Source organism: Arachis ipaensis, chromosome B5 (genome assembly GCF_059453495.1).
Source record: "Arachis ipaensis isolate K30076 ecotype BB chromosome B5, ASM5945349v1, whole genome shotgun sequence".
Taxonomy (NCBI): Eukaryota; Viridiplantae; Streptophyta; class Magnoliopsida; order Fabales; family Fabaceae; genus Arachis; species Arachis ipaensis.
The window spans coordinates 28,877,119-28,892,182 of NC_142440.1; positions in this window are offsets into that span (position 1 = coordinate 28,877,119).

The following is a 15,064-nucleotide window of genomic DNA, read 5'->3' on the forward strand; positions in this document are numbered from 1 at the left end:
TAGACTTCATTGGGCATTCTCTGTTGCCTACTAGCAACCGTTCTGAAGTCACAGTTAAAAGAGCAGTGATGATCCATTGCATCATGATGGGAAAGGAAGTGGAGGTTCATCAGCTGATTTCAGCTGAACTCTACAAAATTGCTAACAAAAATTCTAAAGAGGCCAGGTTGGCTTATCCAAGCGTGATTTCTCTGCTCTGCAAGGACGCTGGAGTAAGGATGGGAATAACTGAGTATATCTCAGTTGAGAAGCCAATCACCAAAGCATCAATGGAAAAACAACAAGCACAGGATGATCCCATCAAGAAGAGAGCACAGGAATTGCTCCCAGAGATCCCTCAATCTGAATACTAGGAGTATCTTGAGACGTCTGTTACCAAGATACGGGAAGCTATGGAGCAAATAATAAAAGAACAGAAGGAACACAGTCAAATGCTGACCTATATGTTTAAAGAACAAGAGGAGCAAGGGCGTGACTTAAGGGAATTGAAGCGCCAAAAGTCTTCTCTTGCAGGACCAAGCACCCCAAGGATCAGAGGAACCCCCGTTCCCCCAGAATAAAGGTTGTTAATTTCCAATTTCTGCCTTAACTCTGTGACAGTGTCCTTATAGAAGTTTACCTTAGGAGTCATATAGTAGTAATTAGTATCTAATTTGATTTTATCTCCAATTAAGCTATAGTTTATTTTTCTCATCATCAGCAAACATGAATAAAGTAGTAGATCTTTTGAATAAGAGGCAATAAAATTTCTAGTTTTAATAAGAGAAATTCTAATTAGTTAAATGTGGTGGCAAGGCTTTCTGTCTTCTGAATGAATGCTTGAACAGTGCATATGTCTTTTGAATTTGTTGTTTAAGACTGTTAAATATGTTGGCTCTTGAAAGAATGATGAACATGAGACATGTTATTGATAATCTGAAAAATCATAAAAATGATTCTTGAAGCAAGAAAAAGCAGCAAAGAACAAAGCTTGCAGAAATATATATATATATATATATATATATATATATATATATATATATATATATATATATATATATATATGTATGTATATTAAAATAGGTGAAAAAAAAATAGAAAGAAAAAGAAAAAGCAAGCAGAAAAAGCCAAAAGCTCTTAAAACCAAGAGGCAAGAGCAAAAAGCCAATAACCCTTAAAACCAAAAGGCAAGGGCAAATAAAAATGATCCCAAGTCTTTAAGCATCAGTGGATAGGAGGGCCTAAAGGAATAAAATCCTGGTCTAAGCGGCTAAACCAAGCTGTCCCTAACCATGTGCTTGTGGCGTGAAGGTGTCAAGTGAAAACTTGAGACTGAGCGGTTAAAGTCAAGGTCCAAGGCAAAAAGAAGAGTGTGCTTAAGAACTCTGGACACCTCTAATTGGGGACTTTAGCAAAGCTGAGTCACAATCTAAAAGGTTCACCCAATTATGTGTCTGTGGCATTTATGTATCCGGTGGTAATACTGGAAAACAAAGTGCTTAGGGCCACGGCCAAGACTCATAAAATAGTTGTGTTCAAGAATCATCACACTGAAATAGGAGAATCAATAACACTATCTGAATTCTAAGTTCCTATAGATGCCAATCACTCTGAGCTTCAATGGATAAAGTGAGATGCCAAAACTGTTCAGAAGCAAAAAGCTACTAGTCCCGCTCATCTAATTAGAATCTGAGCTTCACTCAAAAAAACTCTGAGATATTATTGCTTCTCAACCTATTAGTCTTCTATTTTATTTGTCTAGTTGCTTGAGGACAAGCAACAGTTTAAGTTTGGTGTTGTGATGAGCGGATATTTTATACGCTTTTTAGGGTTAATTTCATATAGTTTTGAGTATGTTCTAGTTAGTTTTTAGTCTATTTTCATTAGTTTTTAGGAAAAATTCATATTTCTGGACTTTAATATGAGTTGTGTGTTTTTCTGTAATTTCAAGTATTTTTCTGGCTGAAATTGAAGGAGCTGAGCAAAAATCTGATTCAGGCTAAAAAAGGACTGCTGATGCTATTGGATTCTGACCTCCCTGCACTCAAAGTGGATTTTCTGGAGCTACAGAACTCGAAATGGCATGCTTCCAATTGCGTTGGAAAGTAGACATCTAGGGCTTTCCAGAAATATATAATAGTCCATACTTTGCACAAGGATAGACGACGTAAATTGGCGTTCAACGCCAGTTCTCTGCCCAATTCTGGCGTCCAGCGCCAGAAAAGGATCAAAAGCTGGAGTTGAACGCCCAAACTGGCACAAAAACTGGCGTTCAACTCCACAAATGGCCTCTGCACGTGAATTGCTTAAATCTCAGCCCCAGCACACACCAAGTGGGCCCCAGAAGTGGATCTCTGCATCATCCATCATAGTTTACTCATTTTTTGTAAACCTAGGCTACTAGTTTAGTATTTAAACAACTTTTAGAGACTTATTTCGCATCTCATGACATTTTAGATCTAAACTTTGTACTCTTTGATGGCATGAGTCTCTAAACTCCATTGTTGGGGGTGAAGAGCTCTCCTGTGTCTCGATGAATTAATGCAAGTATTTCTGTTTTCTATTCAAACACGCTTGTTCCTATCTAAGATGTTCATTCGCGCTTAACTGTGATGAAGGTGATGATCTGTGACACTCATTACCATTCTCAACCCATGAACGTGTGCCTGACAACCACCTCCGTTCTATATCAGATTGACTGAGTATCTCTTAGATCTCTTAATCAGAATCTTCGTGGTATAAGCTAGAATTGATGGCGGCATTCATGAGAATCCGGAAAGTCTAAACCTTGTCTGTGGTATTCCGAGTAGGATTCAAGGATTGAATGACTGTGACGAGCTTCAAACTCCTGAAGGCTGGGCGTTAATGACAAACGCAAAGGAATCAAGGGATTCTATTCCAACCGGATCGAGAACCAACCAGTGATTAGCCGTGCTGTGACAGAGCGCGTGAGCGTAGTTTTCACTGGAAGGATGGAAGGTAGCCATTGACAACGGTGATCCACCAACACACAGCTTGCCATAGGAGGACGTGCGTGCGTGAACAAGAAGACAAAGGAAAGCAGAGATTCAGAAGACAAAGCATCTCCAGAACTCCAACATATTCTCCATTACTGCATAACAAGTAACCTTTAATCCATGCTCTCTTGTTTATTTGCAATTCAACTGATAAACATAATTAACTTCCTGACTAAGATTTACAAGATAACCATAGATTGCTTCAAACCAACAATCTCCGTGGGATTCGACCCTTACTCACGTGAGGTATTACTTGGACGACCCAGTGCACTTGCTGGTCAGTGGTACGAGTTGTGAAAAGTGTGATTCACAATTTGTGCACCAACACCAAGCTTAAAATTTTTAGATCAAAACGAAGAAAACAACTAAGAACAACTTGAAAGTTAAGATAAACACAAAGAACAAATTTTTGAAAAAAATTTTAATAACTAAATAAAAACCAATAACCTCTTAATTTATGAAAAAGCAAAAATAAAAGAAAAAATAAAAACAAATAAACAAGTAAAAAGCAAATATTTACAATAACCAATAATAAGGCACACGTTTGTAATTCCCCGGCAACGACGCTATTTTGACGAATGGTTTTTCTATCGGTAAAGAAATTCACAAATATATTATCGCGTTGTACGTATAGCTTCTAAACCAACAGAAAATCCTTTCGTACAAACATTTGGTTGTCACAAGTAACAAACCCCTTTAAAATTTATAACCGAAGTATTCAAACCTCGGGTCTTCTTCTCAAGGAATTGCAGGGAGGTGTTCTTATTATTGGTTATGAAAAAGTGTGTTTTGGGGTTTTTGATTAAAGTAAGAATAGCAATGGCAGAGGAAATAAAATAATAACAATAAAAAGCCTTGATTAGGAGAGATTAATCGGAAGTTCTATCCTTGTTGGATTTTTCTCAAGATCAATTGATAATTGAAGGTTACTTCTACTTAGTTATCCTTTACCAAGCAAAGTAAAAGAAAGTCAAGTAAGTTGGAAGTCTACTTCTATTCACAAGTTCTAATCCTCTCCCTTGGGAAGGATTAGCATTAGTGACTAGAGAGCCAGCCAACAATAAACCCAATTACAATTTAACTCTTGAATAATTCAACTCAAGAGTCTCCAAATATCAATCAACTCCAAAATCAAGTTAGGATCTAACTTAGAACATCAATTAATAACAAACAATAGAAGAAGTGATAAATCTGAAATACTTCAATTGCATTAATAAAAGAAAATCAATCTAAACATAAAAGAGTTCATAAACTAAATTGATAAAATAAATAAAAAGGAACATTGAACCTGATAAAAAGAAACAATCCTGAAAGTAAGAGAAATCCTAATCCTAAATCCTAAGAGAGAAGAGAGAACCTCTCTCTCTCTAAAACTACATCTACTCCTAAAATTATGAATGAATGTTGTATGTATTTTTGTCTCATGAATGGATGCATTCTCCTACTTTATAGCCTCTAATATATGTTTTCTGAGCCGAGAACTGGGTCAGAAACAGCCCAAAATTCGCTGGTTGCGAATTCAAACACGCTGATTTTTCGTCACTGCGACGCGTCCGCGTAGAGCGCGCGTTCGCGTCATCTAGCTTCAGGGAAACTATGGCATATTATATATCAAATTGAAGCCCTGGACGTTAGCTTTCCAACGTAACTAAAACCGCGTCGTTTGGACTTCTGTAGCTAAAGTTATAGCCGTTTGAGTGTGAAGAGGTCAGGCTGGACAGCTTAGCAATTTCTCCAACTTCTTGTATTCCTTCCACTTTTGCATGCTTCCTTTCCATCCTCTGAGCCATTCCTACCCTGTAATCTCTGAAATCACTTAACACACATATCAAGGCGTCTAATGGTAATAAGAGAGGATTAGACATGGGGAACTTAAGGCCAAAGAAGCATGTTTTCAATCAAAGTACATAATTAGGAAGGCAAATGTAAAACCATGCAAATAGTATGAATAAGTGGGTAAAGAGTTAATAAAAACCACTCAATTGAGCACAAGATAAACCATAAAATAGTGGTTTATCAGGCATTCAGAGTATCAACCTCCAAGATTCCTCTCTTCTGAGTTACCCCATTATTCACAGGATTCCTCTCAGAAGTATACATGAATTGGTTGTTTGCAACCATGTCAATGAGTTCCTGTGCCTCTTCAGGTGTTTTCTTCAAGTGGAGTGAACCCCCAGCAGAGTGGTCCAATGCCATCTTGGACATCTCAGAAAGGCCATCATAGAAGATATCTAGCATGGTCCAGTCTGAAATCATGGTAGGAGGGCACTTTTTGATTAGTTGCTTGTACCTCTTCTAGGCTTCATAGAGGGATCCACCCTCTTTCTGTCTGAAGATTTGAACTTCCACCCTAAGCTTGCTCAGCTTCTGAGGTGGAAAGAACTTGGTCAAGAATGCATTGACCACCTTCTCCCAAGAGTCTAGGCTTTTCTTAGGCTGAGAATCTAACCATAATCTAGCTTTGTCCCTTACAACAAAGGGGAAAAGCATAAGCTTGTAAATCTCTAGATTCACTCTATTAGTCTTGACAATATCACAGATCTGCAAGAAGTTAAAGATGAATTTTTTGGGATCTTCCTGTGAAACTCCATGAAACTGGTAGTTCTGTTGAACTAGAGTGACCAGTTGAGGTTTTAGCTCAAAGTTATTTGCACTAATGGCAGGTATAGAGATGCTCCCTGCATAGAAGTCAGAAATTGATGCAGTAAAGTCACCTAGGACTTTCCTTGCGTCTCTTTTGTCATTAGGGTTGGCTGCCATGTTTATATTCTCAGCTTCTTGTTCGAAAAGCTCGGTGAGGTTTCCTCCAGAGTGCTGTTCTCTAGCTTGTTGTAGCCATCTCCTTAGAGTCCTCTCAGGTTCAGGATCAGGATCAAAAAGAGGTTCTTTATCCCTGTTCCTGCTTATAAACAAAAAGAAAGAATGCAAGAAGAGAAAGAATGGGAATTTCTTTATCAGAGTACAGAGAACTCTCTATGAGATATCTGAAGAAGAAGAAGAAGAATGAATGTAGAAGATGAGATGGAATTCGAATAGAGAGGGGAAGGAATTCGAAAATCAGGAGTAAGGAAGTTAAAATATTTTTATTTTTATTTTATTTATTTATTTAATTTCGAATTAAGAAAGAAGAATAAAAGAAAATTAAAAGCTTGGACAACTAATTAACTAAAAGGATTTGAAGAATTGAAAGGTGATTTTTGAAAATGAAGGAAAGAAAAAGTCAAACAAAGATTTTGAAATTCAAATTTAAAAGAAAGTAAATATTCAAAAGTTAGGAGTTTTAATTTTAAAAGAGAGATAAGATAAGTAAGTTTTAAAATTTTACAAAGAAAGATAAGATAAAGATTTAAAAATATTAAGAAAGATAAGATTTAAAAATTTAAAGATTTTGAAAATCAAATTTTAAAAGATAATAAAGATTTAAAAAGACAAGAAATTAAAATTTAAAATTTTAAAAGAAGATAAGAAAGGAAGGATTTAAAGTAAAAAGATATGATAAAGATTTGAAAAAAATTTGGAAAGATAATATTTGAAATTTGAATTTTGAAAAAGATTTGATTTTGAAATTTGAAACTTGGATTTTAAATTTTGAAATTGAATTTTAAAATTTGAATTTAAAATAAGATAAGATAGAATTTTTGAAATTTAAAAGAAAGATAAGAAAGATAAGATAAAGATTTGAAAAAGATTTGGAAAGATAAGATTTGAAATTTATAATTTAATCTTTACTAACAAGAAAACACCAACTTAAAATTTTTAAATCAAGATAAAAAAAAGATAGTAAAGATTTCAAAAATCTGAATAAAGGGAAAATAATTATAATTTTTTTTGAACTTTTTGAATTTTAAAGAAAAAAAGAAAAAAAACAACTAAGAGATACCAAACTTAAAAATTTAAGATCAAAGACACCAATCTTTCGAAAATTAAAAGAAAAACAACTAAAAGACACCAAACTTAAATTTTTTAAAATTAAACAAAAAAAATTACCAAGAACAATTCGAATATCAAAATGAACACTCAAGAACAATTTAGAAAATTTAAAGAAAAAGATGAAAACAGATGGGACACCAAACTTAAAGATTGACACAAGACTCAAACAAAAGATAAGAAAAAGTTGAATAAAGATCAAGAGTTTTTGAAAAGTTTTTGAAAAAGCAAATAGGAAAGACAATTGAAAGAGCAATAAAACCTTATAAAGTACCTAATCTAAGTAACAAGATAGTCCGGTAGTTTGTCAATCTTGAACAATCCTCAACAACGGCGCCAAAAACTTGGTATGCAAAATCGAACTCCGCAAGTTTCGCACAGATGAACCGGAAAGTGCACTGGGTCGTCCAAGTAATACCTCAGGTGAGTGAGGGTTGAATCCCACGGAGATTGTCGGATTGAGCAAGCAATGGCTATCTTGTAGATCTTAGTCAGGCGATTAGAAAAGCTGGTTGTGTGTTTGAAAGCATAAAGGAAATAGTAAAGAACGAAATACCTGATTGATGTGAAAACAATGATAGAGATATAGTTAAGGCTTCGGAGATGCGTATTCTTTCCAGATTAACTTTTCTTACTGTCTACTTCAATAACGAATGATTCATTCAATGACAGCCGTAATTGAATAACTCATGTAGCATCCTCATCAAGTTAGCCTCTTCTGAACCATAGCAATCCACCATTTCCGAGCAACTCATATCCTTTCATCAAGTTAACTCATGGGTTCCCACTATAGACGAAGGTGAAGACCTAAGCAATCCACTCCCCTTCGCGATCCTACTCAAAATGCTACAGACAAGGTCGGTCTTTCGGATCAGGAAATGTTGCTTCTCAGACTCTTGCCTTAATGCCACAGAGACCTCAACAACCCACGGTTAACAGGATTTTATGTCACTTATCCAAAGTCGCCCAGGCACTCTCTTGGAATTCGTAGTGCAGTCTCTAACTGTGGTTTAATGCTACCCGGGTCAGGACTCATATGGAACCCATGTAGAACAAAGATGAATGTCACGGTTCACCCTCAATTCATGAGATGAAGAATGAAAATGCACAAGAGAATGGAATCAAATGCGTATTGAAATAGAAATAAAAATATTATTAATCCATGAGAATCAGCAGAGCTCCTAACCCTAACTTAGGAGGTTTAGTAGCTCATAGCTTATAGAAAGTAATGTCAATTCGAAAGTGGAGGAAGAAGATAAGGCAGAAGATCCTAAACAAGGGTGATCTTCTCCTATATATAATAACCTAATAACTAAAAAGTACAAAATTATGATAGACTAGACTCGAGGTGCGAGAATCCACTCTTGGGCCCACTTTGGTTGAGTATTTAGGCTGAGCTTGGCGTCCAACTTGAGGAATGGGCGTTGAACGCCCATTGGGGGGTGATTGGTGCTGCCTTGTGCCTCTTGGTGGTGTTGAAGGCTAGGAATGGGGTGGAATATGGCGTTCAACACTGTCTTAGGTTCCCTTGGGTCGTTGAAAGCCAGAAAGGGGGTAACTCCTTGGCGTTCAATGCCAGAAATGCCTGTTTGAGTGCATGGAGTTCAGAATCTGACAGCATCTACTACAGTTTCATTGCCTCTAAATTGGACTTTGCCAAAACTCCTCAATTTCAGCCAGAATTTACCTGAAATCATCTGAAAACATAACTCAAAGTAGAATAAAAAAATATGAATTTATCACTAAAACCTATGAAATAATAATGAAACTTAAACAAAACATAACTAAAACATTATGAAAATGATGCCAAAAAGCGTATAAAATATCCGCTCATCATACGCGGGCTGGCAAAACTCCCAAGCTTCCAATCTTTATGATTCATCATTTTTGCCTGCTATCTTCTCCACTTTTCCATATGATTCTTACCCTATATATCCTGAAACACTTGAATAGACATGTCAAGGCACCAAATGGAATGAATAAGTGAAATAAATCAATCACTTAAAGTCTCAAAAAATATGTTTTTAATCACTAAGCACAATTAGGAGAAATTCACAAAACCATGCTATATCAATGAATAAATGTAAGATAAGTTGATAAAATCTACTCAATTCAATACAAGATAAACTATAAAATTATAGTTTATCATGCTTCTGCGTTTGCGTACAGTGGCCACATACGCGGGCTTGAAACAAAAACAGGGTCGTGTACGCGAGTGTATTAAGACTCCAAAACCAAAATACTTCAACAAAATCTTTAGAACTTAACTATTTACATCCTATATAAATAAACTTTTAGAAGACAACCAAAAATGAACAAAATGAACTAGATACAAGAAAGAAAATTGGAAGATCATATCATGGTGGGGTGTCTCCCATCGAGCACTTTTCTTTAACATCCTTAAGTTGGACTGGCATGAACTTATGAACTTTCCTTAAGTGCATCCATGAGAAGATACACCTCCAACTCCTTCTATGATTTATAGCCATGATAACGCTTCACCCGATGACCATTCACTTTGAAAGTGGTTCCACTTTGAGGATGAAGGAGCTCCATTACGCCATATGGCTTCACTTCCTTAACCTTATAAGGTCATTCCATCTTGAACAAAGCTTGCCCGGCATGAGACGGAGTCTTGAATTGTAGAAGAGAACCTCATCACCTTCTTGAAAGTCTTTCTTACGGATACGATGATCATGGAATGCCTTAGTCGTTTCCTTATATATCCTTGCATTTTCATATGATTTGATCCTAAGGCATTCTAGTTCTTCTACTTGTATCTTTCTTGCAATACCAGCTTGTGTAAAGTCCATGTTGCACTACTTAACTGCCCAATATGCTTTGTGCTCTATCTCAACCGGGAGGTGGCATGCCTTACCATAGATGATCCGAAAGGGATTCATCCCTAAAGGGGGTCTTATATGCCGTCCGGTAAGCCCAGAAGTCATCACCCAACCGAGAACTCCAATCTTTACAATGTGGGTTCACCACTTTTTTCAAAAATTCTCTTGATCTCTCGATCGGATACCTCAGCCTAAAAATTGGTTTGAGGGTGATAAGTAGTGGCAACTTTGTGCATCACACCATATCTCTTCAGCAATGCTTCTATTTTTTTGTTGAAAAAATGAGTTCTGTGGTCGCTCATGATTGCTCGTGGTGACCCATATCGCAAACAATATTATTTCTTATGAAAGAAACAACCGTGTTAGCATCGTTAACACGGGTTGGAATCGCTTCTACCCACTTTGACACATAGTCAACAGCTAAAAGGATGTAAAGAAACCCATTTGAACTAGAAAAATGTCCCATAAAGTCAATGCTACATACATCAAAGATTTCACAAAAATGCATGGGTTGCTGAGGCATCTCATCCCTTTGGGAGACATTTCCATATCTCTGACATTGGTGACAAATAAGACAATATTGGTTTGCAACTCTAAATAACATCGGCCACCAAAATCCATAATCTAACACTTTTTTTAGCAGTCCTTTGGGGGCCAAAATGGCCTCCGCTCTCAGATGAGTGACAAAACTCAAGTATAGATTGAAATTTCGATTCCGGAACACACCTACGGATTACTTGGTCTGCCCCACTGGTGCACGAAATTGTGATCTCAGGCAACGGCGCCAAAAACTCTGTGCGCACGTCTTAATAAAATCGTTTTTCATTCACAACTTCGATACAACTAACCAGCAAGTGCACTGGGTCGTCCAAGTAATAAACCTTACGTGAGTAAGGGTCGATCCCACGGAGATTGTTGGTATGAAGCAAGCTATGGTCATCTTGTAGATCTCAGTCAGGCGGATAATAATTGATTATGGAGTTTTCGAAATTAAATAATAAAATAAACAGAGAATAAAGATAGAAATACTTCTGTATATCATTGGTGAGAATTTCAGATAAAGGTATAAAGATGCTTTCGTCCCTCTGAACTTCTGCTTTCCTGCTGTCTTCATCCAATCAATCTTACTCCTTTCTATGGCTGGCTCTATGTAAGGACATCACCATTGTCAATGGCTACTTTTCATCCTCTCTGGAAAATGGTCCGATGCGCTGTCACTGCATGGCTAATCGTCTGGAGGCATCACCGTAGTCAATGGCTGCATCCTATCCTCTTGTGAAAATGGTCCAAATGCTCTGTCACAGCACAGCTAATCATCTTGAGGTTCTCGATCATACTGGAATAGGATTCACCCTCCTTTTGCGTCTGTCACTACGCCCAGAACTCGCGAGATTGAAGTTCGTCACAGTCATTCAATCCCAGAATCCTACTCGGAATACCACAGACAAGGTTTAGACTTTCCGAATTCTCATGAATGCCGCCATCAATCTAGCTTATACCACGAAGATTCTGATTAAGAGATCCAAGAGATAATCATTCAATCGAAGGTAGAACGGAAGTGGTTGTCAGGCACGCGTTCATAGGGAATGATGATGATTGTCACGTTCATCACATTCATGTTGAAGTGCGAATGAATATCTTAGAAGCGAAATAAGTTGAATTGAATAGAGAAACAGTAGTACTTTGCATTAAATCATGAGGAGCAGCAGAGCTCCACACCTTAATCTATGGAGTGTAGAAACTCTACCGTTGAAAATACATAAGTGAAAGGTCCAGACATGGCCGAATGGCCAGCCCCCAAAACGTGATCAAAGATAGCATAAAACTGATCAAAGATGTCTAATACAATAGTAAAAAGTCCTATTTATACTAAACTAGTTACTAGGGTTTACAGAAGTAAGTAATTGATGCATAAATCCACTTCCGGATCCCACTTGGTGTGTGCTTGGGCTGAGCTTGAATGTTACACGTGTAGAGGTCAATCTTGGAGTTGAACGCCAGTTTGTAACGTATTTCTGGCGTTCAACTCTGGCTCGTGACGTGTTTCTGGCGTTTAACTCCAGACAGCAGCGTAGAACTGGCGTTCAACGCCTTTTTACGTCGTCTAAACTCAGTCAAAGTATGAACTATTATATATTTCTGGAAAGCCCTGGATGTCTACTTTCCAACGCAATTGGAAGCGCGCCATTTTGAGTTCTGCAGCTCCAGAAAATCCACTTTGAGTGCAGGGAGGTCAGAATCCAACAGCATTAGCAGTCCTTCTTCAACCTCTGAATCTGATTTTTGCTCAAGTCCCTCAATTTCAGCCAGAAAATACCTGAAATCACAGAAAAACACACAAACTCATAGTAAAGTCCAGAAATGTGAATTTAACATAAAAACTAATGAAAATATCCCTAAAAGTAACTAGATCCTACTAAAAACATACTAAAAACAATGCCAAAAAGCGTATAAATTATCCGCTCATCACAACACCAAACTTAAATTGTTGCTTGTCCCCAAGCAACTGAAAATTAAATAGGATAAAAAGAAGAGAATATACTATAAATTCCAAACTATCAATGAAACATAGCTCCAATCAGATGAGCGGGACTTGTAGCTTTTTGCCTCTTGAATAGTTTTGGCATCTCACTTTATCCATTGAAGTTCAGAATGATTGGCATCTATAGGAACTCAGAGTTCAGATAGTGTTATTGATTCTCCTAGTTCAGTATGTTGATTCTTGGACACAGCTACTTTATGAGTCTTGGCCGTGGCCCTAAGCACTTTGTTTTCCAGTATTACCACCGGATACATAAATGTCACAGACACATAACTAGGTGAACCTTTTCAGATTGTGACTCAGCTTTGCTAAAGTCCCCAATTAGAGGTGTCCAGGGTTCTTAAGCACACTCTTCTTATGCTTTGGACCTTGACTTTAACCGCTCAGTCTCAAGTTTTCACTTGACACCTTCACGCCACAAGCACATGGTTAGGGACAGCTTGGTTTAGCCGCTTAGGCCAGGATTTTATTCCTTTAGGCCCTCCTATCCACTGATGCTCAAAGCCTTGGGATCCTTTTTATTACCCTTGCCTTTTGGTTTTAAGGGCTATTGGCTTTTTGCTCTTGCCTCTTGATGTTAAGAGCTTTGGCTTTTTCTGCTTGCTTTTTCTCTCTATTTTTTTTCTTTTTTTTCGCTAATTTTTTTTTCTGCAAGCTTTGTTCTTTGCTGCTTTTTCTTGCTTCAAGAATCAATTTTATGATTTTTCAGATTATCAAATAACATGTCTCCTTGTCATCATTCTTTCAAGAGCCAACATATTTAACATTCTTAAACAACAACTTCAAAAGACGTATGCACTGTTCAAGCATTCATTCAGAAAACAAGAAGCATTGTCACCACATCAATATAATTAAACTAAGTTCAAGGATAAATTCGAAACTCATGTACTTCTTGTTCTTTTGAATTAAAACATTTTTCATTTAAGAGAGGTGATGGATTCATAGGACATTCATAACTTTAAGACATAGTTACTAACTACTAATGATCATGTAATAAGACACAAACATGGATAAGCACTTAACATTAAGAAAACGAAAAACAAAAAATAAGAACAAGGAATGAGTCCACCTTAGTGATGGTGGCGTTTCCTTCTTGAGGAACCAATGATGTCCTTGAGCTCTTCTATGTCTCTTCCTTGTCTTTGTTGCTCCTCCCTCATTTCTTTTTGATCTTCTCTTATTTCATGAAGGATGATGGAGTGCTCTTGATGTTCCACCCTTAATTGTCCCATGTTGGAACTTAATTCTCCTAGGGAGGTGTTGATTTGCTCCCAATAGTTTTGTGGAGGAAAATGCATTTGAGGCATCTCCGGGATCTCATGGTGATGAGCTTCATGCGTCTCTTGAGATCCATGAATGGGCTCTCTTGCTTGCTCCATTCTTTTCTTAGTGATGGGCTTCTCTTCCTCAATGGGAATGTCTCCTTCTATGAAAGCTCCAGCTGAGTAACATAGATGGCAAATAAGATGAGGGAAAGCTAGCCTTGCCCCAGGAGAGGGCTTTTCGGCTATTTTGTAGAGTTCAAGGGAGATGACTTCATGAACTTCTACTTCCTCTCCAATCATGATGCTATGGATCATGATGGCCCGATCCACAGTAACTTCAGATCGGTTGCTAGTGGGGATGATGGAGCGTTGGATGAATTCTAACCATCCTCTAGCTACAGGCTTGAGGTCCAGTCTTCTTAATTGAACCGGCTTGCCTTTGGAGTCAATCTTCCATTGAGCTCCTTTCCACACATATGTCCATGAGGACTTGGTCCAACCTTTGATTAAAGTTGACCCTTCTAGTGTAGGGGCATGCATCTCCTTGCATCATAGGCAAGTTAAACGCCAATCTCACATTCTCCGGACTAAAATCTAAGTATTTCCCCCGAACCATTGTAATATAATTCTTTGGGTTTGGGTTCTTACTTTGATCATGGTTCCTAGTGATCCATGCATTGGCATAGAACTCTTGAACCATTAGGATGCTGACTTGTTGGATGGGGTTTGTTAGAACTTCCCAACCTCTTCTTTGGATTTCATGTCGGATCTCCGGATACTCATTCTTCTTGAGCTTGAAAGGGACCTCGGGGATCACCTTCTTCTTGGCCACAAACATCATAGAAATGGTCTTGATGTGCTTTGGAGATGAATCTTTCCATCTCCCATGACTCGGAGGTGGAAGCTTTTGTCTTCCCTTTCCCTTTTCTAGAGGATTCTCCGGTCTTGGGTGCCATCAATGGTAATGGAAAAACAAAAAGCTTATGCTTTTACCACACCAAACTTAGAATATTGCTCGCCCTCGAGCAAGAGAAGAAAGAATAGATGAAGAAGAAGAAGAAAATATGGAGGAGAGGGGGGAGGGGTGTATTCGGCCAAGAAGAGAAGAGAGGGTTGTGTTGTGTGAAAATGAGGAAGAATGGAGGGCTATATATAGGGAAGGGAGGGGGGTAAGGTTCGGCCATAAGGGTGGGTTTGGGTGGGAAATTGATTTTGAATTTTTGAAGGTAGGTGGGGTTTATGAGGTAGGTTTATGGGGAAGAGTGGATGGATGTGAGTGATGAAGTGGTGATAGGGAAGAGAGATTGAGGTGATTGGTGAAGAGTTTTGGGAAAGAGTGTTTATGGGATTGTGTGAAATAGGGGTGAGAAGAAGTGAGTGGAGGTAGGTGGCGATCCTGTGGGGTCCACAGATCCTGAGGTGTTCAAGAATTTACAATCTTGCACCAAATTAGGCATGCAAAATGCCCTTGCACACAACTCTGGGCGTTCA